The sequence below is a fragment of the Equus quagga genome, chromosome 8, assembly GCF_021613505.1.
Source record: "Equus quagga isolate Etosha38 chromosome 8, UCLA_HA_Equagga_1.0, whole genome shotgun sequence".
NCBI classification, from domain to species: domain Eukaryota; kingdom Metazoa; phylum Chordata; class Mammalia; order Perissodactyla; family Equidae; genus Equus; species Equus quagga.
This window is the reverse complement of record NC_060274.1, coordinates 54302838-54329397: the sequence shown is the minus strand read 5'-3', so window position 1 is coordinate 54329397 and position 26560 is coordinate 54302838.

Genomic DNA, 26560 nt, shown 5'->3' with positions numbered 1-26560 from the left:
ACTTCATCGAGCAGGTGCTTAATAAGGCATGATTATTTGTTATGTTTAAAGAATTTAGAGCAAAGAAAGATGTAGAGGCACAAAAGAGAGTGATTCCCAGCTCTAATCTTCTGGCGAGTACACTGTAACCTTTTTGTTAACGACAATTATGTTGAAGTCATTACTTTGTCAGAGTTGATTTCTTTGCCTAAGAAAAATATGGAATTCAAACATATTAGATTACACAAAACTACTAATGTCACTGATGAGTCTTCGGTGATTATAAAGGAAAAGAAAGAATTTAAGGTCAGCAGAAAGAGCCCTGAATAATTGGGTGATTAGATAAAAATGTGTTTTACTGTGACATCTAAGTGAAAAGGTTGTGTAAAGTTGGCAGAAATTTCCACACAACCACCACGATTTATTCACAAAAAGGAAGAGAGAATAAGAGCAACAGCTGGGTGAACAAGACTGAGACAGAGAGAAAGAAAGAGATCTTTTTTACAGCACATGTAATTAATGCTGACTGTAAGAAGTTGCGGTTAATGAGAACTTCTTTAATCACAACAACGACAACATCAAGGATTTAAAATATTGCTCAGTAGGCCTGTTTTCTTTTTTTTCTTACAAGTTGTTTACATCAACAAAATTAACATTTAAACACTTAACAAATAGGACAGGAGCTCAGGAATCAGAACACCTGCCTGGGCTTGAATCCCAGGTTCCCCACTTACTTCACCTCTCTGTTACTTTGAAATAACAGTACACAATCATGACATTAACAGTGACAATCATTGTGAAATAAATACTTGTTGAAAGTCTAATCAACACTCAGGAACACTAATCTCCATGCCTCCTGGTATTTATGCCCTTGTGTATTTCCCTTCCACCCTGAATCTGTGCTGGTCTGTGACTCACTTCTAACAATAGCAATATTTAAATGGCACAAAAGTGACACTGTGCAAGTCTCAGATCTAAGCCTTAAAAAGGCCTGGAAGTTTCTACTTTTGAGCTTTTGGGAGCCCTGAACCACCATGTATTACATCTGATTATCCTGCTAAAGAGACCACATGGAGACAGCGTGTATAGAGGGAGAGGCCTTGAGGCTGGAGAAGGAGAGAGAGGCCTGGCCATCACAGCATCCTAGCTCAGCCCAACCTTGCAGCTGTCCCAGCAAGGAACCAGAATTGTGATAAGGCTATTTTGGACATTCCAGCCCCAGTGTCTCTCTAAACACCATCAGCATGAAAGACATAAAGCAAGACCAGAAAATGACTATGAGGTCAACTCAAAGAATTATGGGATTTAATAAACTGGTTTTTTAAGGCACTGATTTTGGGCGAGGTTGGGGGTAGAAGGTTGCTGTACAGTACATAACAGAAGCAAGCAACAAGGAAAACGTGGAGCTGTGTTGTTCAATGTGGTAGCCACAAGCCACAAGTAGCTACTGAGCCCTTGAAATGTGGCACGTATTCTTGAGAAACTGAATTTTGAATTTTATGTAGTCTCATTAATTTAAATTTAAAAGCTGCAGCAGTATGAAATAGTTTTTCTGTTAAACACAACTTTGTTTTGGTAGGATGAAATTTTACTTTAACTGTTGTGTTGTCTACAATATTGTTATTGGATTGTAGTTCTGTCAGGCACCTGTGTTGTTTCTAGTATCACACATAAAAACACTACCAAAAAAGATTGCAATATACGTTCTTAATGATTACTTTTTGAAACAATAATATTTGGAATATATTAGGCTACATAAAATAAAACATTCTTAACATTAATTTCACCTATTTCTTTTTACTTTTTGAAATGTGACTTCTAGGAAACTTAAAATTACATAAGTGTTTTGTATTATATTTCTATTTGACAGAACTGTTATAAAAGATGAAATGTAGAATTGTTTTAAAGTAGACTTTATTTTTCAGAACTGTTTTAGATGCATATACCCCAAACCCAATTTCCACTATTATTAACATCTTGCATTACTATGGTTCATTTGTTACAATGAATAAACTAATATTGATATATTATCATTAACTAAAGTCCATTCTTTATTCAGATTTCCTTGGTCATTACCCAATGTCCTTTGTGTATTCTAGGATCCTATCCAGGATACCATATTATATTTAGTCATTAGGGTTTCTTAGGCTCTTCTTGGCCTTCACAGTTTCTCAGACATTCTTTATTTTATTGTATTTTATTTATTTATTTTTAAAGATTGGTACCTGAGCTAATAACTCTAGCCAATCTTTTCTTTTTCCTGCTTTTTCTCCCCAAATCCCCCCAGTACATAGTTGTATATTTTAGTTGTGGCATGTGGGACGCTGCCTCAATGTGGCCTGATGAGCAGTGCCATGTCCATGCCCAGGATCCGAACCCGAGAAACCCTGGGCAGCTGAAGCACAGCGTGCGAACTTAACCACTCGGCCACAGGGCCGGCCCTGACATTTTTTATTTTAGATGAATGGAGTGGTTTGAATGGTGACCATCAAAAAGATGTTTCCACATCCTAATCCCTAAAACCTGTGAATGTGACTTTATTCTTTATTCGGAAAAAGGGTCTTTTATATGTAATTAAGTTAAGGGTCTCCAGATGAGGTCATCCTAGATTATCTGGGTGGGCCTTCAATTCGATAACAAGTGTCCTTATAAGAAACAGACAAAGGAGAGACATACAGAGAGAAGAGGAAGAAGCAATATGATCACTGTGCAGAGATGGGAGTGATGCACCCACAACCACAGGAATGCTGACAAGCACCAGAAGCTGGAAGGATCAAGGGAAGGAATCTCTGCTAGAACCCTGGAGGGAGCACAGCCCTGCCAACACATTTGGAAGCTAAAACAATGACCTTGACAGTTCTGACAGTAATGTTCAGATATTTTCTTGAATGCCCCCTATTGGAATTCGTCTGGTGTTTTTCTTATGGTTAGACTGGAGATACGAATTCTTCAGAGGAAGATCACAGAGGTAAAGTATTGCTTTCATCACATTGTATCAAATGCATATACTATCAACATGATTTATCACTGTTGATGTTGACCTAGATCATCTGATTGAGGTAGCATTTCTCCACTGTGAAGTTACTCTTTTTTCTACTCCTTTCCATACCATACCCTTTGGAAAGAATTTTGACACATCAAAATAAAACTTATAATCAAATGGAAAGGAAGAGATATCCATGGGAACTGCTAAGAGGGAAGAGAAGACACTGAAGGCCTACTGATCAAAGAGAAAAATAGATCAATAATAATCACAGTGTAAAAACGGTGGGGCCACATTTGAAAAGGAGGGAAGAACTTTACTGCTCTGAAACAAAAAGAAATAAATAAAGGAGAGGTAAAGAAAGGGAAATATTGAATAGGTAATGCTAAGAAAGGTTAAAGACCTCATAGATAAAGTCATCTTCTCATAAAGTAAAATTCAACTCAATTCAACAAACATTGAGACTTACTATATACCAGACCCTGAACTTGGACCCTGAAGAATCCAAATTTAACAAGATTTAGTGTCTGTCTTAAGATATTTACCATTTGAAAATGAAGGATATCATACGAATAAGGAATAAAAATAAATATAGCAATGTAGGGATATTTTAAAAGAGCGAGAGAAGAGTAGCATTCACATCCATCTGAAACTCAGGAAAGTTCCCAAGATCATCTGGTATTTGAGAGAAAAACCACTAACCACAAAAACTGACATGGTAGCATGACCTAAAAATAATTGCAAAAATAGTTTCTCAACTTTGAAGTTTCTGAAATGCCATTTATTACTGACACAGAATTGATTAGACTTGGGGGTAGAATTCAAGCCAAGAAAAATCATAAAAATACAAACCAGAATGAAAAGTATTAATTATATTGAGAACTAAAACTGTCAAAAAGCTTTATGTGGAAAAATTAGACAAAAAATGGAACTATTAGAAGATGATATTATTTGATGGGCCTTGAGTGGGAGAATGGGGTATTAGTTATTTACATGGGTTCAATGTGTAAAGGCATTAACCTAGCAAGATTCAGTTTCATAGTCTACGAAAAATGAGAATAGAAATAGCTCTTATATCAAAAGATCAAATGAAGTGAGGCACGCATAGCACAGGGTCTGGAACATAATAAATCCCCAGGAATTATTATCATTACTATGACCATTATTGTTTGTTTAGCCATCATTTTCCTCCCCCATTCTAGGTTCTTTCAAAAGGGCAGCCATATCGTATTCATTTATGCTTCTCTACTGGCTAGGAAAGTGCTTGTCACCAACAAGAAATACAATAATGAGCTTATTCTTCTTAATTAAAGAGGAGTCGATTGTATCAAGGATCAAGAATAAAAGTAATTCAGGGGTTGATAGAAACAATGTGCTTCAAACTAAGCTGTTCCTTAACAAAAGGGAAAAAATAAAAATATTTGTCCATTTGAAAAAAGTCTTATTAAAAGCCATTTTAATGCTCATGAATATATACATAAGAAAATGTACATATGAAAAAGCTGTAATTCCCTTTACAGCAATACTGTGTCCTGTTCTTGATTAAATGGAAAGAATTAAAGGCAAGCACAAGGGAGCAGGGATTGGGGTGGTTGTGGTTTGGAGACTTGGTTGCTATTTATAAGTAAAAAATGGAAGAGAAGGTGTCATAAACTTGAACTAGGGAGGTCCAATACTAACTAAGTCACAATGTTGTCTCTGTGGACTGCGCTAAGCCCCTTAACAACTTCTCTGTTTTATTCTCTCCATCTGTTTTACTAGACTATTGGGAGGATTATTTAGTTAATGTGGAAGACTATATTTATCAATTCCACAAAATGTCTGCTATTTAATGATGAGAGAGCTCTAAACGACGCTGTGGGAGTATCACAGGGGCTAACAACAGCGTGATTGTCGGTCGAGTCCTTCAGAGACCCACAGGACATAATACGATATGCAGTTCTCAGAGCATTTGGAATTGTATTTCAATAATTATTTCTCCCTCTTACTCCTCCAAGTCAACTGAGTTTTCTACTTTGTGGGCTTGACAAGCAATTTGTTTTTTATGTGGTGGAAATTTTGAGTGGTCTCTAACATTATTCTGAAAATGATTCTTCTAAACAGAAATTACAGTGACACAATGCACTACAGGTGATAACCTCTCTTTCTACATAACCAGGAATGTGAATACTTCACTTTAACTCCTTACCCAAGATCGTTCTTTTTTCCTTTAGTGAAAGAAACAGTCTAATTTCTAGTAACTTGATCCTAAACTATGGACTGGGAAGCCCTCAATATATCACATGTAATTGCAAATTTTTCTATAGGATATACAAAACAGAGAAGCTCAGAATTTGAAATAACACCATATGCTGAATACTTTAAGGACAAAAGAATTTCCTTGAAACAGGGTTTATAAACAGTCTGCATTTTAATAATTCCATAATAGGTATGATTCTGACTCATTGAAGATGAAAACACAGCACAACATGTTTTGCATACCCCTGATTTGCAGTTCTAGAGTATTAACTCAGCACCTTGTAATCTGCAACTAAAAACAAAACTTCCTACTTCAAAAAAGGACCATAGAGAAGAAAAATATTTCAATACGCTCTTAATCAGCATACAATGTGTCAGTCCTCCAATAAGGCCTGGTAAATAAAATCCTCTCTACAATGAAACCTCCATGTTAGGAAAATCAGTTCTTTCATGTCAGTAGGGCAGCATTTGGTAAATTACCTCTGCGCCTTTCTACCATGAGAGACTGATATTACCTCACATATGTGGGCTAGTAATGCTCACCATGCATCAAACCCTTCTGAATTGCTCCAAGGATCACGCTCAGTTTGACTAAGACAGAAAATATTATTAATGGACAATTTAGACTTTAGGCCTGAGGCTAGATTCATGCCATTACTTGGTCAGGATATTAGCACTTTCCCTTCTTTAAATTATGTTTGCACAACAGTGACATGAGCTAAGCTCGAATATCCTTCTGGAAATCTGGCCTGAATCCCTCTTTGTGTGGGTGTAATTTACACCCTTCGTAGTTTTTCTGTGTATTATAGTTGCTTTCATACCAGGTTGAATGGAATTTCAGACATGATTGAAAAGAGTTCTATTTTCATAATTCAAAATTAATCCTGCCCTGGCAACATGAACATAGCTCTCTGGGTGGTAATCCTGGAGTTAATGTTCTCACTTGAAAATGAAAATACTCATTTGTGATCTTTATTGAAGGTTATCATGTCTACAGAACATGTGTTTGGCGTGACTTCAGAGTGTGGTTCCAGTAATTTCTACTGTGCTGCATGTTAATCATGTTAAAGCAGGGGCTCAGTTTCACATCAGAATCATAAACAGAGCTGGAGTCCCGAATGCCTTCCAATGTGGAGGAGGGTGGTGGTAACTGAGATGTCCAGGCAGGGTCAGCAGGGGCCCAGAGGCAGCTTCACAGAAGGTAGAGGTTAAGATACAGATTCCTGAACCTGGCCACTTAATATTTCTTGTCTTTTTTCCCTCTGTAATACTGGAGCGGCTTGTACTAGATAAGTACTTGTTTCAATTGGCAATCACTCCTGGAAAATTAGGAGGCTTGACCTACATACTCCAACATAAATTTCACAGTTCAGCATTCTGCACCCCTGCTATCTTCTCCAATCAACTCAGTCCTTCTTCCTACCTCCTCCTTCACTCCCCACGCCTCTTGCCGGACCATCCAAAAAACCCTCTACAGATTCTAGCACAATACTGAGCTCTGGATGATCCCTCATAGATCAATGATTATTTGAATGAACTGTGTGTTGGACTAAAAATTTAACAATCGTTTGAATCATTTTGTGTGTGTGTCTGGTTTTCTAGGCAACATTCACATTTTAATAGTATCCCTTAATAATTTGAACTAAAGGCAGTGGCAGGTGAATTATGAGGTGTCTGCCTGTCTCACATCCTATTTGTAAGAAAACCAGTCCTGTCTGCAACTGTGCATATTAGATTCTTCCCCCATTCAGCCTTGCTTGATTGGTCAGGGATAGACACCCAAGGTGTGGACAATCAAATGAACTCTTTGGGGAATTAAGATTTGAGGATCAGAGAGGGGATTAAGTAGCTCTTGAGAGCACAATGGGGGAAAAAATAGCAAGTACAATCATGCATTAAAGGCAGCACTTCTTGATGTTCAATTGTGAGTAGACAGATAAAGGGAAGTCAATCTATAAAGAGAAAAAGAAAATAAAGCAAGTATGTTGAAGAAAATGAAGATGAGGGTATCTCTTATAAAAGAAAGTATCTTAATTACTTTTCAGTTCTTTTGAGGCCTGCTTTTTATTTTGTGAGTGGGTTTTACAAGACATGTAAAATTTCCTTTCTCTATCTGCCGCGTATCATTCTTCTTTTCTAGTGCTCTCTTGCACTTTCTTGTTCTCCCTCCCTCCTCTGTTTCTCTTACTCACTTGGTCTCTAAATCTGTCTCTCTTTGTCTTTCTCTTTTTTTCCCTCTGTCTCTCAAGCTCTCTGTCCCCTTCACTCTCACCCTTTTCTTTGGTAATCTCTCTCTCTCTCTCCCTGTAGCTCTCTGTCTGTTTCCTCCTCTCCATTTCTTTTTAAAGTTGAATTTCTCTAGATTTAGTTTCCTTGCAATTAAATAGGATGATGAGATTTTTAATCACCTTGATAGGACCAGTGGGCAATCCAACTTCTTTTATAAGTGAGTATGCTGTTTTGGGGGATTTCCTCTGTGCTCCTCAAATCACATCCACTTCACCTAAGTGTATGTAAGAACAGCATTTGTAGTAATCCCTTCTAAAATACTGGATATTAAAGGTTCTGATGGCCTATTGTGAAAAATAGCATGAACTGCTGGCAGAGCTACGATCTATTTTCAGACATGAGAATGGGAATTGTGAACTCTGAGAAACCTGGTGGTATTACCGCTAAATCATTTGTATACTGTTAAACGATATACTGACGAGGGCGCCGGTTCCTTCAGCAGTATTCCCTTGATATTTCCAACTCTCGAAGCCCTTTCACAACTGAAATCATTGAGTAGAAGGGAGACATAAAATGTAGAAATTTGGAATTAAATCTTTCATTTGGGAATTCACTGAATAGAAGGGAGTGTGAGCTCTTTCAGCTATTTTAAAGTCTGAGGACAATTTAGAAGGAATGAAACCTCATGTTCTGTATGGTGCTGTAGTTTCACATGTGGTCATTTTAATGAGACTCAATAATCACCTGCTCAAAAAAAGTAATTGGTTTAAATAACCTAAGGGTATTTCTCTATCTTTATTCAAATTAAGGACTCTGTTGTGTTATTTCTCTTGGATTAGGCATTATCTAAAAAATATTCATTAATTGGGTAGAGAGTTTATAATGTTAAATCTGCATGTTAAACTATAATGAGAAAACCAACCTTGTTTTTTCTATCCACCAATCAACTTAAGAAATAGAAACTCAAATATAATGTAAGCTCCTTCTGTAGCCCTGGTATAAATTTTACTCGTTCTTTTTCAATTCATTTTCTTCTTTTGCCTGCCCCCCATATTTCCCTGTTTAGGATGCCAGACAAGGGAAAATATAAGTAAAGAGACTTTTCATCCTTGCCTTGTTCTCATCTTATTGTTTTCAGTGTTTCACCATTAAGTATGATGTTTACTTTACGTTTTTTGTTGTTTCCTTTTATCAGAATGAGAAAGTTCCCCTAAATTCCTGGTTTGCTGAAAGTTTTTTTTATCAGTAATGGAGACTGAATTTTGTCAAATGATTTTTTTCTACATCTATTGAATGATTCATGTAATTTTTTCTTTTATTCTGCACTAGACACTCACTATAAATTCTAACTTCTGACCCAAAATTCTCATAAAAGAGAATATGACTGGTCCAGTGTCAGATGTGAATGTGGGTCCAGCCAATTGTAACCCAGGGGAGGAGACAAGTTAGGTCCATGTAGACCATTGCCCATTCATTAGGGACTATGGTTATTGACCCTTCGATCAAGGATGTGGCATGCCCAAAGCATACGTGGGGAGGGGCAATGAGAAGAAGATGATTGTTACCTCTTATATACCTTCTTTCTTGATTTCTTAATTTTACTGTTTATTCGGTAGTCCCTCCTCCAACTAAAGGCAATTGTTGAGTAAATAAAAAATAAATGCAAATGTCATCAGCACTCACTAATTTTTTAAGTCACAAAAGAAAACAACTCCAAAAGTAGAATCAATAACCATCAGAAAGCCATCATTTTTAAAACATTTTTTAACATCTTTCTGCATATTTTACTATTGAAAGAACACATGAGATTCCTTGCTAGATTACGACCAAACTAATTTATATTTAATTTATACACTCAACCTACTTAGGCATTTATAAAAAACTGGATATATTTTATGTCTCATATATCTTGGCACAATACCAAGTTTGACATTAATTGACAGTTATTCTGACTTAAATAAATTGGCGTTTAAAAAAAGTACTCAGTGACAAAGTAATAATCCTGAATGCATCTGTTCATTCAGACAATGACAAATGACAAACACATTATTGATGTAGGATGCAGAAAATCAAAGTGTACCGTGCAGATTTTGGCAAAGTGGAACAACAAGGAATAATGAGACAAAACTTGAGAACCAGTGATTGGACTTCCTGTCCAGGCTGGAAGGGTTGGGGATATTTTCCAACATTTAAACATTTCCAAAGTAAAACCATCTATCAAGTATTAATTCAAAATGCTAAGGATTTTTAACTTAATGCAGTAACTTACTGGAAATTTTTCTTTAACTATCAATATTTGAATTATTATTAGCCTCTCATTCATTAGTTTAGAAAGCAACTTTCTATTAAGACTGCATTGTGCAAAGATGGGAGGTGGGAACCTCTCTGCAATGTGCAGTGCTTTGTTTGTACAGTTCACATGCTTAGTGGTATAAGATATGGAGGAAAGTGATACTTTGGCCAAATTGTTACTGAACAAACCTGTAACTATTTTTATATTGAGAAACTGGATATACAAGTGGACAGTGGTCAGATCGTATATGACAATAAAACTCTGACCCATAATCTGAGGCAGGAGAGGCAAATAGCCTCTGTAGCAATCAGCCCAGAATGGACAGGACTCAGTCAATGACTGCCAGCTCCCCTAATTTTTGCCCCTGGTCCAACTCAGGACCAACTAGCGAAAGTCAACTATGCTTTCCAACCCAATCACATAGGATGCCCCACTTCTAGTTAACCTGCCTCTAGCTTCCCCAAGCCAACAACATTCAGTTGGAGTATATATGAAGGCTTCTTTCTTTTTTTTTTCACTGTAAAGCTTCCCGCTCTCATGACTGCCTCTGAGTCTGCCAAACCCCAGTGAAGGTGGCTGACTCCCTTGTTATAGAAAGCTCTGAATCAATGGTCTCTGTTTGTTCTCATTTGGTGGTCTTCATTTATTTCCACCACATATTTTTCTATTTAAAAGTACATTAAATATTCACTGAAAGACTTAATAGCAGAACAATTTATTCTAATTTTTAAAGTACATAAAATATTTCATGGTATCTTTGAGGGGATACCCAGGGACATTGGTAGACTGATCACATGCATTATCTACTTTCAATGATGCTCATTCAAATGAAGCTTCATCACTGAAAAGAATGGTAACTGAGTATTAGCTGATAAGATATCTCAATACATTTCTAAAAGACAAGGCAAGTTACCTAATGGACATCATGGATGACATTACAGCCTGGAGTACAGTACAGAAGAAGCACATCTTCTCTGAAGAATCACACAGAGGCTAAACAAGAGGTCTTAGAGTCAGAAATGTCTTTTTTTTCTACAGAAACTAAATAAATTTTGCCAGGAGAACTAGAAGATCTAGCGTCCTAAAATAGAGATGTCCGGGCTTTCAAGCTTCCAACATCAATAACCGACTTTCTGCCATCTTCCTTTAAAACCTCACCAATCAAGGAGCTCCGCCGAAATACACGGAGTTCCTAACTGGCATAGCAAAACGGGGAATTCTCTTCTGAGTAAGATGTAATATATCCAAGCAAGACCAAAGATCCCATTACAACAACTAGAAAAAGCTGGTTAAATTACAAAATTCATATTTCTTTTTAAGGCATTAGATAGCTGTGGAGGAAAAGAAGTCCTGACTGGCTCACATTTCAGAGATGGGCTTACCATATAGATGTGAGCTAACAATATGCAGCTTATTTGCTTTGTTGGTTTTTGGTGATTCTGAGCATGGACGTAGGATACAGGCTTGACTCAAGCAAATGGCCTCTACAAGAGGAAAGAGAAACCCAGCAAAGCTTTTGGCAGCTTCACAGAGAAGTAACAAAATTGGATATTTGAGGGGCCTCAACTGAAGGCTGAATTTGTAAAGAATTTGCTGAAGTCTAAGGTAGCAGAGAGGCCAAAAAGCATAGTCTGATAGGCAGAATGTAATCTCCTGCAATCTCACAGTATTTAGGAAAAAAAGACCCTCCTGGGGAGGATCTGAAAACAAGAGAAGGAAGAGATAAAAGCCCTAGAGGGAATGGTGAGTTGACAGTGTGTGCCTATAATCACTTTTCTCCTTGAGGTACTTTCTGATTCTGGACACTGGCTAGTGGCTGAGGAGAAAGAACACTAGGCTTGGGATTTGGCAGAATGCTGTTTCTCAGGAAAGAGATTTGAAGAGTCACATTCTTGGCTAAACAAGACACTTAATGAGGTGCAGCCCCAGTAGGCTTCAGAGGTAAGGTACAAACTATGACTCATGATGATGTATCATAAATATAAAAAAATTTGCCAGATTTTTGACAACATATATGGTCAGAAACTAAAGGGACGTGTATAGATCAGGGTGGAAGGAATATAATGTTGGATTCGTCTAAATGTATTGATATCAGTGCATTAAGCAGAGATTCTGGATTCAGTGTGTTAACTGAAGCAATGATAATGGCTCTAATAGTTTGCTTGATTGGTCTCTATCAAATGAAATTGAAATTGCAGAACTTTCTTGGCATGCTGTAGCAGCAGATATGCAAGAGCTCACAGAGATTGGAATCCTAGAGTAGATTTAGCATTTAAGATCTGCTCAACCATCCTCTTAATATGTTCCCTGGGAGAGTCTAGAGAACACTCTCATTACAGAGCTTTTTAGAAATGCATTGTTGAGGACAGTCCTGGAATCCTGGAAGAGCTCTCTGGGGGCTATTCTCCACAAGCTAGGAACACAGTCGGAATGCTGTTGAACTGGACTCCCTGAATTTAATGTGGATGATGTGCACCTGGGATAGTAGAACCCAAGTAGTGGCGCTTAATCACCAAAGAGAAGGTGAGAACGGCTACTGTAATGGGCACCACAGTCAATGCAGTACTTAAAATGGATTTACCTGCAGAGATTTTTGCCATTGACTGATTGGTCATGGCCTCCTAGAACTGAAATAGATGGCAGTCTACAAAAGTATTACTTGAGGGGCCGGCCCAGTGGCCGAGTGGTTAAGTTCGCGCTCTCCGCTGCGGTGTCCCAGGGTTTCGCTCGTTCGGATCCTGGGCGCGGACATGGCACCGCTCGTCAGGCCATGTTGAGGCGGCGTCCCATATGCCACAACTAGAAGGACCTGCAACTAAGATATACAACTATGTACCAGGGGGGATTTGGGGAGATAAAGCAGAAAAAACCAAAGAAAAAAGATTGGCCACAGTTGTTAGCTCAGGTGCCAATCTTTAAAAAAAAAAAAAAATTACTTGATTTATATATTGGAAAGAGTTCTAAATCTGGTTAATGTTAATAGAAGACTGACTTGAATTACCAAAATAGAAAGTTATAATCCCTCCACCAATTCCCATACTTGATCCAGTTGACAGACTCAGAGCCCCTAGAGCATATGGGAGGCCAGGACTCCTTGAGGAAGGACCCTGCTATACTGCCAAAAACATACTATAAATTTTCTTCCTTCTTCAAAGAACTTGTGGCCATTTTTCAGAGTGACTGTGAATTTGGGAAGGGAGAATAAACAAACTACTCATGGATTACTGGGCACTGACTCTGAACCGACCCTAATTCCTGGAAACACCAAACACTACTCTGACCCAGTAGTCTGAATGGGGGTTATGGAACTTAGGTGATCAATGGAGGTTTGGCTCAGGCCCATCTTAGAGTGTCCAGTGGGTCCATAAGCCCACCTTATGGTTTTTCTTTTTTAATTCAACCCTAGACTTCTTAGTTGTAATAAATATACTGAGCAACTGGCAGAATCCTCACATGTGTTGCTTGACCCATGGAGCAGGTGGAACTTGTGAAAGTTCAGCAGCCAACACTCATAGCAGGTAGAGGATGGGTGTAGCAGTCAGTAAAGGGAATCTGGGGGAGACAACAGTAGCATCCACTACTGCAGATAGCTCTGAAAGGCTGGGTAAGCCAATGTACCCTGACATTTTAAATTTTCACAATTTCATTTTCATTTCATTCTCTTTAGATTTTCATATCATTTCTTTCCCTTTTTGAATTTTATTTCCATATAATATTTTATAATAATTTTAAACAATTCAATGAAGAGAAACTAAATTCTACTTTTGAATTTTCCCTTAAAAGTTAATACAGTTATGGTTTAAAAGTGACTTTCTAACAATTCCTATAGTAAAAATTGGGGATGCCAACCTTTCAACCCCAGACAGAAGCCTTACTCCTCAGAAAATGTAGTAGTAACTGATACTTACTGGCTTTAAAATTTTTAAGACATTCAAATTCTCATTACTTCTGCATGTTTCTGTTGACATTTGTCTTGTGGGATGAGGGCAAAAAGGCCTTTGCAGACAATAAAACAGATCACGTTAGTGCTAAGGAACTGAGAAACCGCTTGGCTTGATCTCCCTATTTAGAGATAATGTTATGAACACACGGAGAAGGAAGGTGAGTTGACCTAGGTGGCAGAGGCTTAGAAGAACCAGGACTCACAACCCCTGTGTTCCAGACCCCTATTAACATGCTTTCTATATGTTTTATGAAGTCCTAATTATCAGACTGAAAGGTTTGTTTATAGGGCTTTTGTTTTCTAATCATCTGTTAAATCCTTTTCTATCAGGAAGAGAGAAATAAGACCAGAGCAGAATCATTTTGCTGTGAATGAATATTCACATTAGTTGAGTATAAAAAATTGACAGAATTATTCAGTTACCAAAGTTTTCCTTAGAGTAAATTTTTCTTCCAGAGGAGAGAAGAGAAGAATGTGACAAATTTTAGGACAGGAATTAAAAATTCCCATTGTTGGATGCCAGAATAAGGGGCAGGATGGGAGCTTCATTTGACCCAGAGACAGCAAATTAGCACTAACAATCATATAAACCAGCAGTCAGTTCCAAAGAGGTCTAATAAAGTGAGAGAGAACCGACCAATAACAAAAGTCTAATAATAAGCAAGGTACAGAAATGTGTAAAGCACACCATGTGACAACATGGATAAAAGTGAATAATACTTTTATTTTTGCTTGTATACATGCAAAATATTTATGAAAGGATACAGCAGGAATTGATTATGTGAATTATTTCCTGACAGGGAACCAGTTAGTTGGCAATAGAGAAGGAATGGAGAATTTCCAATATATATTCTTTGTTAGTCTTCAGTTTTGAACCATTTAAATGTGTTGTCTACTCTAATTTTGAACACTATGAAGTGAAGTTAGGTCTTCAAGTTAAAAAAAAATTGATGATGACAAAAATAATATTTAATAATACATTTGTTAGGCACATATATGTGCCAGGCATTTTACATGCATCACCTCATGTAATCCTTGCATGAATCCCATTCCTCAGATTTTGTGAAACTGAGGTTTGGTGGGCTTGTCCTTTTGATTTTCTATAGGTTTGACCCTGTGTGAAAGATAGGGCACTAATCATTTGCCTTGAATATGAGACTAAGAAATTAATTAAATATTCAGATAAACATTGCTATACCAATTAGCATTACAATTTCTGTAATTGTTTCTTGGAAAACATTGCATGTTAGCCTATCTATATTCTAAAATTTGATTGAAATTGACTTTAAAATAGAAATATTTTGCAGTATCTAAGACATCAAAAAGGCCGAACTGTTGACTACAATTGCAGAGTATGAATATCTTCTGGAGCAACAGAGCTGCCCATAGCTGTGGATCTCGGATCACTCTGCCTCTGTGTCTTCCCTCTCTGCCGCTGCAAGTGATCTTCAAAGCAGAGGACTGGATTGTGGCATGTTGAAAGCCATGTGGAAAGCATTTTCTTCACTGACTGTTGAGACTGAGTGTGAGCTTAAGTTTGCCTTTTGAAAAATATTTTTGATTTAATTTCTAGAATTCTGCTTTATGTTTTGTTGAATATCTGAAAGAAGAGCAACAAAGAACTGTTCTTTAAAGATTGTAAATATTTCCTAAAATATCAAAATTTATCATGTCTTCACACATGTAGCATATTTATGAATGTCTGAGTGCTTCATATTTTTGTGCTGGATATTAGTAACTTTATCTTGATTATTCCACACAGATTTGAAAGGAAGCCCTCTTATATATAAGTATTTTATCAATTTAATTTCCTGGTTCTCAATCTATAATTTCAGAACAGATCACCTTACTTTATGCTAATTACTAATTATTTTAGTGAAAAGAAAGACTTCCTGTCTTGATTCTTTTTTTGTGTGTTCAGATCATATTTGCCTCAATAACAGCTGTTTATTCTACTTTAAAAGAATTCCAGGGATAGGACTCTCCAAGTAAGTGTTGTGTACTGATATAAATGCCTTCTTTTACAGAATGAAATCAATAAATTATGTGCTAGAAGTGATTTTTAGTGATTTATCAATATGATTCTAAAGCAATTAAAATTCAGATTTATGCATTTCACATGTCAATAATGTTAGAACAAAACCTATAGCATTGGGATTTCATCTCCTATAAGTAATTTTATTTTAAAAAGAAACTACAGTTTTCTAGATCAAACTCAAATGTCTCTGATACTGAATTTCACTTGAAACACTATATTCTGTGGAATGATGTTAGAACATATTTAACAAATCCTCTGTTGCTAGATTTTTATTTCTATTTTTAAATCTTTCTAGCAAGGGAACAATTGGCTTCTAAATTTTACTCTTACACCACTCATGTCGCTAAAATTCCATACCACCTGAAAATAATCCAGCACAGGGTTATATCTCACCAAGTCCAAGGGAGATGGAAGCATTTAAGTATCTCTTTGGAGGGAAGGAAATGCTATCTTTAATGTACTTCTCTATATACTGTGTCAACCTCATAGTTCAATTATATTATGGACTCACACCAAGCCCCAGTCATGATCACACCTCTTATCCCTTTGTTAACCTGTAGGTTTTTATGATCTGTTAGACACAGATACACATCTGTTCAACAGACCAAAATCATACCTAGACACCTGCCTAAGTATTTCAAAGGCTACTAGTAAAAATAACTTGAGTGTATAAACAGTGCCTAGCTTCACTTTAAGATGAACATATTTTCTATGCACCACAACCCTCATGACCCTGGTTTTAGCCACTCACATGGTTGACACCTGTGGCTAGTTGGTTCTGGATTTGGGTGAGGCATAACATCTCTAGTTCAAAGTTTGTTGCATCATTTAACAGGAGGAGGGTGCAAATTAGCCACAGGACCATACAATGAAAATTCTTTAAAAATTACTGTACCCAAGTGTAAACTTAATTTGGGTTAACTTTCCTGGATCCAGATAATATTATAGGGATCTCAAGATTTTTAAAAGTAATATTAAAATATTTTTAAAACCTCAATTTAGTTCCATTTATTTCAAAGTCTTAACAACAAAGGAATTGATTAATCACTACAAGCTGGACATGCTATCATTGAAGCATTTTTTTCATTAAAATTTTCTAGTTTTTTTCCTTAAATACACTACCTCAACAATTTTCATTTATGTTAAAAAAACTAAGGAATGCACTTAATAATTAATAAATCTGGGTTGAATTAAAGATCGAAGAGGTAACAGAAGTTTACCTTTAACAGGAAAAAGTCTGGATGTCTATCAAATGATACATAGAAACGAGAGAAAGCTATAGCTAAGATTAATTTTTTTTTTACTATGTCAAGCTACTGGATTTAGAAACAGTTACAAGCAAGAATATGATATTCATCATATAATTTATGAGTCTATATATTATTATATAATGGAGATAAATAGTATTTAAATCGCTGGGTTTTATGTAAAGAAAATATGGACCAATAGTTATATGCTAAGCTGGGATTGTGTTGTAGTTGGAAACGATGTAGTACAGCTAGCCTCTGGTAACCTTTTGGCAAACTTGGAAGAGGTATAGAAAAGGATATTAGGAATTCAATTTGAATAGGGGTAAGGAAAATGTAAATAGGAGTGACACCATCCATTGCTACTATGTTTTTTTGTTGAAGTCTTAATAGGTTATTCTTAAGGGAGTATTGTTTGTAGGCCATGACGTTTAGAAAGAAGAATAAAAAGGTTTCATAAAATGCCATTGATTCTAGTTATAGGAGTTTCATTCTATCTTGAATAATAAATGATAGAAATTTGATTTGAAAGTGTGATATTTGTTACTGATATGCAAATAGCTCTTTTCATTTCTCCTTTATTTATTTTTTTCCTGGAGGAAAAATTCCATCAGAAAATCTACCAAAGTAGATTTGTTATTAGGAGCTGATCCAGGATGAAGAGTTAGTTTTCAAGTGTCTGCAGAATCTCAGCAGACTTTGCGTACGGCTGCAGTCACCAGCAAAATATTTATTCAATGAACACATTACAAACAATTTTGAATATTTTGAATTTACAGTGCCTTTTTGTGGTCTATTTTTTTATGAATTCGAGAAGTCAAAAAGTTGTTTAAAAGTATATTTTTGGATGCCTGTGAAATCTATTGGCCATGAGCAATTTCACACTCATTACTTTGTGTATATTTAAAGTAAAAAAAGCACTTAAGATTTGCAGCTAAAGACAATCTACTCATTGCCCAAAAGCATCTAAAGAATAGAGGATTTCTATTACACTGTATGTCATATGTCTCTGGCAGCTTAAATTTTATTATTTTTATAATGATACAAATGAAAACAGTAACAGTAAATGGTTTTAAAATAAGACAGAAGCAAAAAATATATTACCTACTGTACATTTCCATTGGCTACTACACCTTTCTCTAAAAACCAAAACATCCATATAAACATATATCGTTATAGGTGAGAGACATGGACACATATGGCCACAAATGTCTTCATGATTCTTTCTTAACTTGGTGTTCTCCAGCACTATGATTAAAATATCAGCAAGTAAGATACAATTATGTTGTCAAGGAATCAACAGTGAATATAGGACTTGCTGCTTCATTTCTTCTCATAATTCTTAGGGGCTAGTAGCCCTTTAATACAGGTGTTTGCGGTTATCAATCACTGAGAGAATCTCTGAGCTTTTCTCCTCTTTCAATCAACTTTCACTGACTTGATGCAAGGAGTGCATTTGTCTCAAGCAATTGACTTAAAAGCACTTGTAATTCAGAGAGGAACATTTTATGTTATCTCTGTTAAAGCATTACAATTATGACTTTCTGTCAAATTTGTGGATGGAGAGAGGTACCAATTTATGAGTTCCTGGTAGAAATTACTGGTGTTATGAGAGAACAGAACAGGTAATTCTGCAGTTATCAACAGTTTAGGAAGGTTCATTTCCATTCTTGTTTACCCCATATATGAAATTTGAAGTTATTGTACTACTGATGACAACTGTAGTACAAGCTGGAACGTGAAGAGCTTGTGTAAGCACTATTTCCTTAGACCGCACTAAGCTAAGGATTCAATAGTGTCATTACTAATGAAAAAAGCTCAACCCCAATTGCAGAACTCTGAGAATTATAGGTTCCTTCAGATCCCTCCAGCTATTTTAAGTATTTCCTGTTAGGAAGGGATCTCAACATGCTTTCAAGAATAACTCTTCTGGATTCCATAAAATATATAGTTAGACTTTAAGTGTGCTCCACCTTTGCCAAGACCAGCCTCAAATCCATGGGACTGAATTTTGTTATTGTTTTAGTGATACTCTGTTCAGAAGTTAATCTCTCTCTCTTCCAAACCTTACCAGATGTCTCTAATCTCTCTCTTCAGGAAGGTGTTCCTCCATCAAGTATCTCAGTTCCACATATGCTGGTCCACATTGCTGGCCATTTAGATTTCCTGTTGCAGGTCTCCTGATACTAAAAAAAAATTGACTCTGGTAAAATATACATAAAACTTACCATTCAAACCATTTTTAAGTGTACAGTTCAATGGCATTAAATACATTCACATTGTTGTGTAGCCATCACCTCTATACATTTCTAGAACTTCTCAGCATCCCAAACTGAAACTCTGTACCCATTATATAATAAGTCCCTGTTCCCTCTGCCCCTCAGCCCCTGAAAAGCACCCTTCTACTTTCTGTTCTATGAATTTGACCCCTCTAGGTACCTTCTATAAGTGGAATCACACAATATTTGTCCTATTGTGTCTTGCCATTTTACTTAGCATAATGTCTTCAAGGTTCATCCATATTGTTACATATATCAGAATTTTACTAATTTTTAACACTGAGTAATATTCCACTGTATGTATATGTCACATTTTATTTACCCATTCATCTGTCCATGGACATTTGAGTTATTTCTACATTTTGGCTATTGTGAATAGTACTATTAGGAACACTGGTATACAAAAGCTGTTCAAGTCCCTGCTTTCACTTCTTCTGGATACATGCTGAGAAGTGGAATTGCTGGATCATGTGGTAATTCTATGTTTAACTTTTTGAGGAACTGGCATACTGTTTTCTATAGTGGCTATACCATACGTTCCAATTTTTCCACATCCTGGCCAACACTTGTTATTTCTGTTTTTTTATGATAGCCATACTAATAGGTATGAAGCAGTATCTCGTGGTTTTTATTTGCATATCTCTAATGATTAGTGATAAGCATTTTTTTAAAGATTGGCACCTGAGCTAACAACTGTTGCCAATTTTTTTTTTTTCTGCTTTATTTCCCCAAATCCCCCTGGTACATAGTTGTATATCTTAGTTGCAGGTCCTTATAGTTGTGGCATGTGGGACGCTGCCTCAGTGTGGCCTGATGAGCGGTGCCATGTCTGCCCCCAGGATTCGAACAGGTGAAACCCTGGGCTACCTCAGTGGAGTGCTCGAACTTAACCACGCGGCCACAGGGCCGGCCCCTGGTAAACATTTTTTGATGGGCTTATTTAGCCTCCTGATATTTTAAGGTCATGCTACTACATTTAAAAATAGAATAGTCTTATGCTACAGTATGTAGAGAAAGCAGTAGATTTAGGCATTGAACTGAAGGCCAAGTTAACAAGTTTCTGGTTGTTAAATTGAAATTCATTTCTAACAAATTTAGGAATCTTCTCAGGTCCCTAGTGCCATCCTAACAAAGACTAAAATTGGTACCTTGAAGAAGATGCAGCCTTCAACAAAAACTAATGTATAGGCTATAGGCTTAATGGTCAAGTGGCAAAAGGCAAATAAATAGCTATCTTAGGTTGTAAAACTGGAGATTCATCATATGCAAAGGCAGAAGTTTTATAAAATTGTTTCCTGTAATAGCAAGAATAAAACTAACAGATTTTTACCCCATGGAGAATAACTCTGTGTGAATATTTCTCTTTGAAAAAAGAAACTGGGGTCTGGCATGGTGGCGAAGTTCACATGTTCTGCTTCAGTGGCCTGGGGTTTGCAGGTTCAGATCCCGGGGGTGGGGGCGGGGTGGGCTGCTCATCAAGTCATGCTGTGGTCTCATTCCAAATGTAAAGTAGAGGAAGACTGGCACAGATGTTGGCTCAGGAACAAGCTTCCTTATCGAAAGAAAGAGAGAGGGAGAGGGAGGGAGGGACAGGGAGAGGGAAAGAGGGAAAGAAGAGGGAAAGAAAGAAAAGAGAGAAAGGGAGGAAGGGAGGAAGGGAGGAAGGGAGAAAGGAAGAAGAAAGGAAGAAAGGAAGAAAGGAAGAAAGAAAGAAAGAAAGAAAGAAAGAAACAAAGAAAGAGAAACAAAGAAACAAAGAAACTAGTGCCATTAAAACACTGCTTTAGAACAAAGAGCAAACCCAGGATGTAACCATAAGACAAAGCCTCAGGGCATGACCTATTCAAGGATGCGGCTGGCACAACCTTTGTTAGACCTCTGAAAGGGTTAAGGTAGAACCTTAGAGATTCTTTGAATTGGGCCAAATCATCCTATAAAGATTAAGTGCATAGTGTACTGGAACATGGTATGTCCAAAGCCTCAGTAAATAAGTCTTGAGGAAAAGTTACAGATCAACAAGACGTGTGGCTTGTGAAATTGACTTGAATCAAAAATATAGAATGCCTACAGAATTTTTGAGAACTCTATTGGCAAAAAAATACTTTAATATTCAAGATATAAAAATACCTTTAAGACTGTAACTTTATACAGAAACAAAGTGGGCTTACAAAGCTACCAAACCACCAAGATTATGTTCTTCAACGCCCTTTTCAGATCTGACCAAGACATATGATGTAAAAGAAGGACATCCCATGTGGTAAATCCACAATTCTGGAGAAAAATGGACTGAGGGACTACTCCCAGGAAGTAGATAAGGAGCCTGATACAGGGACATCCTCTACCTACAAGTTAGGTGAACCTTGCAACATTTGGCTTCCAGAATTTCAGAACTGCTGTGGAACAACAGCCACTATGTGACTTTCATTTTCCCTTTTTAAATGAGAGTGTTTATTGCAATTATTCTCTTGTACCAATGGTGCGTGGAGGACAATTTATTTGTCTTTGTTGCTCATAGGTCTTCAGATCAAGAGGATGCTCATCTAGATCTGAGGTAAATCATAAGATCCTGGACTTCAGGCCTGCTTTTGTGATTGGATGATAATTTTGGAGTTGGGACAGGATAAGTAAATTTTGTAGTGGTAAGTTGGATTTTTTCCCCCCAATTCTCCACTTTTCTTCTGCTGGGGGATCTTTCAATTCTTCAGAATGAAGGAGTATATCTCCGCATACTAACATCGAGGCTTAGCAACATAACCAGCTTTGGCTAAAGAAATTTTAGTGGAATATGATATAAGCAAGGGTCTTTAAAGTGTTTGCATGGCATGGCTTTGCCTCTTGTACTCCAGTGATGTACCATGGTATAAGCATGCCCTGGGGAACTGCTGGTCCAAGGAGCATTTAGAGACACGTGGGCTGAATGGAACCCAACCTGAAGCCTGGACCCAAACCGAACTAACATGTAACATGATGCTGGGCCACCCTATTCAAATTGAAAACCTCTAAGTGAGAAAAGGAAATTCTCTTTGCTGTAATCTACTGAGATTTTACAGATGTTTGTTTCATACCTCTAATGTGGCAATACTTGACTAACAAAGAATTAAAATAAATTTCTAATCTGCAAGGAATTTCTTCTTTTCAATTTCCTCTCAAAGTTACTAATAATGAAGAGCAAATCACTCAGGACAGCCTAATTATGTTGCTTTTGGTATCTTGGTTATATTTTTATTAAAAAAACATTTTTACTCCTCCACCCCTCTAGACACTATTTTAATATACTAAATGAACATCCTTGAAGTCTACGCTCTACACATTTAGAGTCCTCGTAAAATACAAACTGTATTGTATCTGTATATGTTTAATTTGCATTAAGTATACATAATTGACTTGTGTTTCTTACTATTTTTCTTTTTTTTTAAAGATTTTATTTTTTTTCCTTTTTCTCCCCGAAGCCCCCCGGTACATAGTTGTGTATTCTTCGTTGTGGGTTCCTCTAGTTGTGGCATGTGGGACGCTGCCTCAGCGTGGTCTGACGAGCAGTGCCATGTCCGCGCCCAGGATTCGAACGAACGAAACACTGGGCCGCCTGCAGCGGAGCGCGCGAACTTAACCACTCGGCCACGGGGCCAGCCCCCTTACTATTTTTCACTGAACATGTTACATTTTTGAGATCTATAATGTTGACATACATGAATCACTTTCCTTGACTCAATATCTCAATGGTATTCCAGCTTATGTAGGTAACAAACTTGATTCTCCTATTCTCCTGGTCATGACACACAGATGATCCTTTTCTTTCACAAACAGGAGCAAGCATGAACATCCTTGTCTACGTTTCCATATAGACCTGCATGAAAGTTTCTCTATGTTATATACCTAAGGGTGAACACACTTGGGTACCCTGAATTCTGTCAAATTGTTCTACAGAATGACTTTGAGTTTATAGTAATTTCTTTGTTATCTTAATTTACACATACGTGATTACTTGTGAATTTATATCACTTTTCCTTTTTTCTTTCCTATTGGATTTAATGCATTTTTCTACTCTTCCCAGAACAAATTAGGAATAGACAAAAGGAATTTAAAAACACGTGTTTCTTAACACTGTTCCCCTTTGCTGTTGGCTGAAGTTCCTTCCACACCACAGTGAAAGCACCTTTGGTCACCCTAATGGTTTTCCCCAGTGTTGAGGGGTGTTGCTGAACATGGGCACTCAGAACAATTAATCTCCCTATATCTCTATGGCCTCTTCAAGCTTGAGATTCATGCTATTTTCCCCCAAACCCAAAGTCTCCATAATATTTTAAACTTTATCAGCTAGTTATGTTGACAATTTCTTATATTCCAATACCAATTGATTTAGAAAAAGACAACACATCTAAAATCAAGTAATATATTTCAACTCTGTTATGGATTGAATGTTTGTGTCCTCCAAAAATTCTTATGTTGAAGCCCTACTACCAATGTGATGGTGTTTGGAGGTGGGGCCTTTTGGAGGTGATCAGTTTTAGATTAGCTCACGAGAGTGGGGACCCCATGATGGGATTATTGTCCTTATAAGAAGAAAAAGAGTAAATTTGTGCAGCCACTATGGACGACAATATGGAGTTTCCTCCAAAAAGTAAACTAGAACTATCATATGATCCAGCAATCCTGCTTCTGGTTATATATCCAAAGGAAATGAAAACAGGATATTGAAGAAATGTCTGCACTCCCATGCTCATTACAGCATTATTCACAATAGCCAAGATACAGAAACAACTTAAATGTCCATCAATGGATGAAAAGATAAAGAAGATGTGAGATATATATATATATATGTATATATATATGTGAATATTGTTCAGCCATAAGAAAGAAGAACATCTTGCCATTTGCAACAATATGGATGGACCTAGAGGGCATTATGCTGAGTGGAATAAGTTCAGAGGGAGATAAATATTGTATGATACCACTTATATGTACAATCTACAAAAACCCACCAAATTCATAGAAAGAAAGACTACAATGGTAGTTAGCAGGGACTTGGAGTGCAGGGGAGATGTTGATCAAAGAGTACAAACTCCCAGTTGTAAGGCGAATAAGTTTTGGAGATTTAATATACAGTATAGTGATTATAGTTAATCATACTGTAGTATATATTTGAAAGTTGCTAAGAGAATAAATCTTAAATGTTTTCACCACAAAAGAAATGGTAATTATGTGATGTGATGTAGGTGTTAGCTAAAGTATGGTGGCAATCATTTTCCAATATATAAGTATATCAAGTAATGCATACATGTGTTAAATTTACACAATAACACAATATCGTGTTAAAAAGAAGAGGAAGAAAGGCTAGAGTCTTTGCCAGCCCAGTGGCTCAGGCATGTTGCGCTTCTTGGTGGCCCAGGGTTTGCCGGTTCGGATCCCAGGTGCAGACATGGCACTGCTTGACAAGCATGCTGTGGTAGGCATCCCACATATAAAGGAGAGGAAGATGGGCACAGATGTTAGCTCAGGGCCAGTCTTCCTCAGCAAAAAGAGGAGGATTGGGGTTGGCCCCACGGCCGAGTGGTTAAATTCGTGCACTCTGCCTTGGCAGCCCAGGGTTTTGCCGGTTCGGATCCTGGGTGTGGACATGGCACCGCTCGTCGGGCCATGCTGAGGCAGCATCTCACAAGCCACAACTAGAAGTACCCACAACTAAAAATATACAACTATGTACCAGGGGGCTTTGGGGAGAAAAAGGAAAAAATTAAATCTTTAAAAAATAAAAAAATAATTGTAGTCAATTAAAAAAAAAGAGGAGGATTGGCAGTAGTTAGTTCAGGGCTAATCTTCCTCAAAAAAAAAGTTAGAGTTCTAGAGTTCCCTTTCTCCTCCATGTGAGGACACGGTGAGAAGGCAGCTGTCTGCAGGCCAGGAAGAGGGCTCTCACTAGGAACCAAATTGGCAGGTACTTTGATCTTGGACTTCCCAGCCTCCAGAACTGTGAGAAATAAATTCTTGTTGTTTAAGCCACCCTGTCTGTGGTATTTCGCTATGACAGCTTGAGCTGACTAACACAAACCTCTTTCTGTGAACAGGTTTTCAAGCATAAAAAATATCTAATGGAATATTTGGCTATTTATCTTCAAAATATATCTGTGTTATACTATGGGAGGACAATTTACAAGTCTTTCCAGTACCTCTCTTGAGTTGTTGCTGGTATGCCTCCTCAATCCCAAGCACCTCAGTGTATTTTGGAAGAGGAGCTATATTTTTTGCCCTATAGCTTTGTATTTACCATATTATAGCATAATAAAATAACCGTCAACTAAAACAAAAGGTCTTAAGTAAAAATTTTTAAACTTAAGAATATTGTCAGTATTATGTGTTATTGCCATATAGAAATATAATTTTTAGAACATTCAGTCTGCTTTGATTTTCAAAACAACTTAAAAAGTAAATTTCATAATTCAACGTGCTTAATTCTAAATTTATAGACAAATTCAGTATATGAACTTAAGTGATTATACTAAATTCTTAACAATAAATTATTTCTCTCTCTACAAACTCAAACATACAGAGAGAATACAAATTAAAATCAGGAAGAAACCAATAATAACTTCTTTAAAAGGAGAGGGGAGGTTTCCCATTTATTTTCTATTTGAAAACTAAAACCAATGCAAGATTCATAATTATAGACTATAAACGTTGTTATCAAGTGACAAATGGAAGACCACACAGCCAGAGAAGATAGTTTGTTTCAAGGGTTATCAGAGCCGTCATTTATTTTTTCACTGGCGTGTACACAGTGTCAATTTGGCCAAGGCTCTATCCATAACCATTGGAGATAAATCACATCACTAGTTGGGTAAACATAAATACTCCCAAATTGAAAATAAAATATCTTTCCAATCATTTTTCAGGAAAATCTTGCAGATGGTATGTTTTCATTCCCAGGACCAATAGAACAGTTTAACAGGGGATACACATCTCTTGACATATTCCAACGAGAAAAAGTGTATGAATTTGATGAAATATTACAGATGGGAGATATTTTCATCTTACAATACATTTCAAAGCACTATTTAAAAAATATATTTTAAAGCATATGACAGCAGAAAAGAAAAATATCCTAAAAAATAAAAAACTATAAGACTATAAGCATTTTTCCATTGTTGATACATTTCCTCATTTAAAAGATTTCCATTTCTTTTTACTGTAACTTAGCTTTTTAGCACAAAATTTCAACAACTTTTATTGTAGCTTACTTGCCTGAGATTTAAATATATTCTAAGGAGAGAATGATAAAATGATGAAATGATAAAATATGTAACTAGCTGCTCAATGGCAAAAATATTTATAGAAAG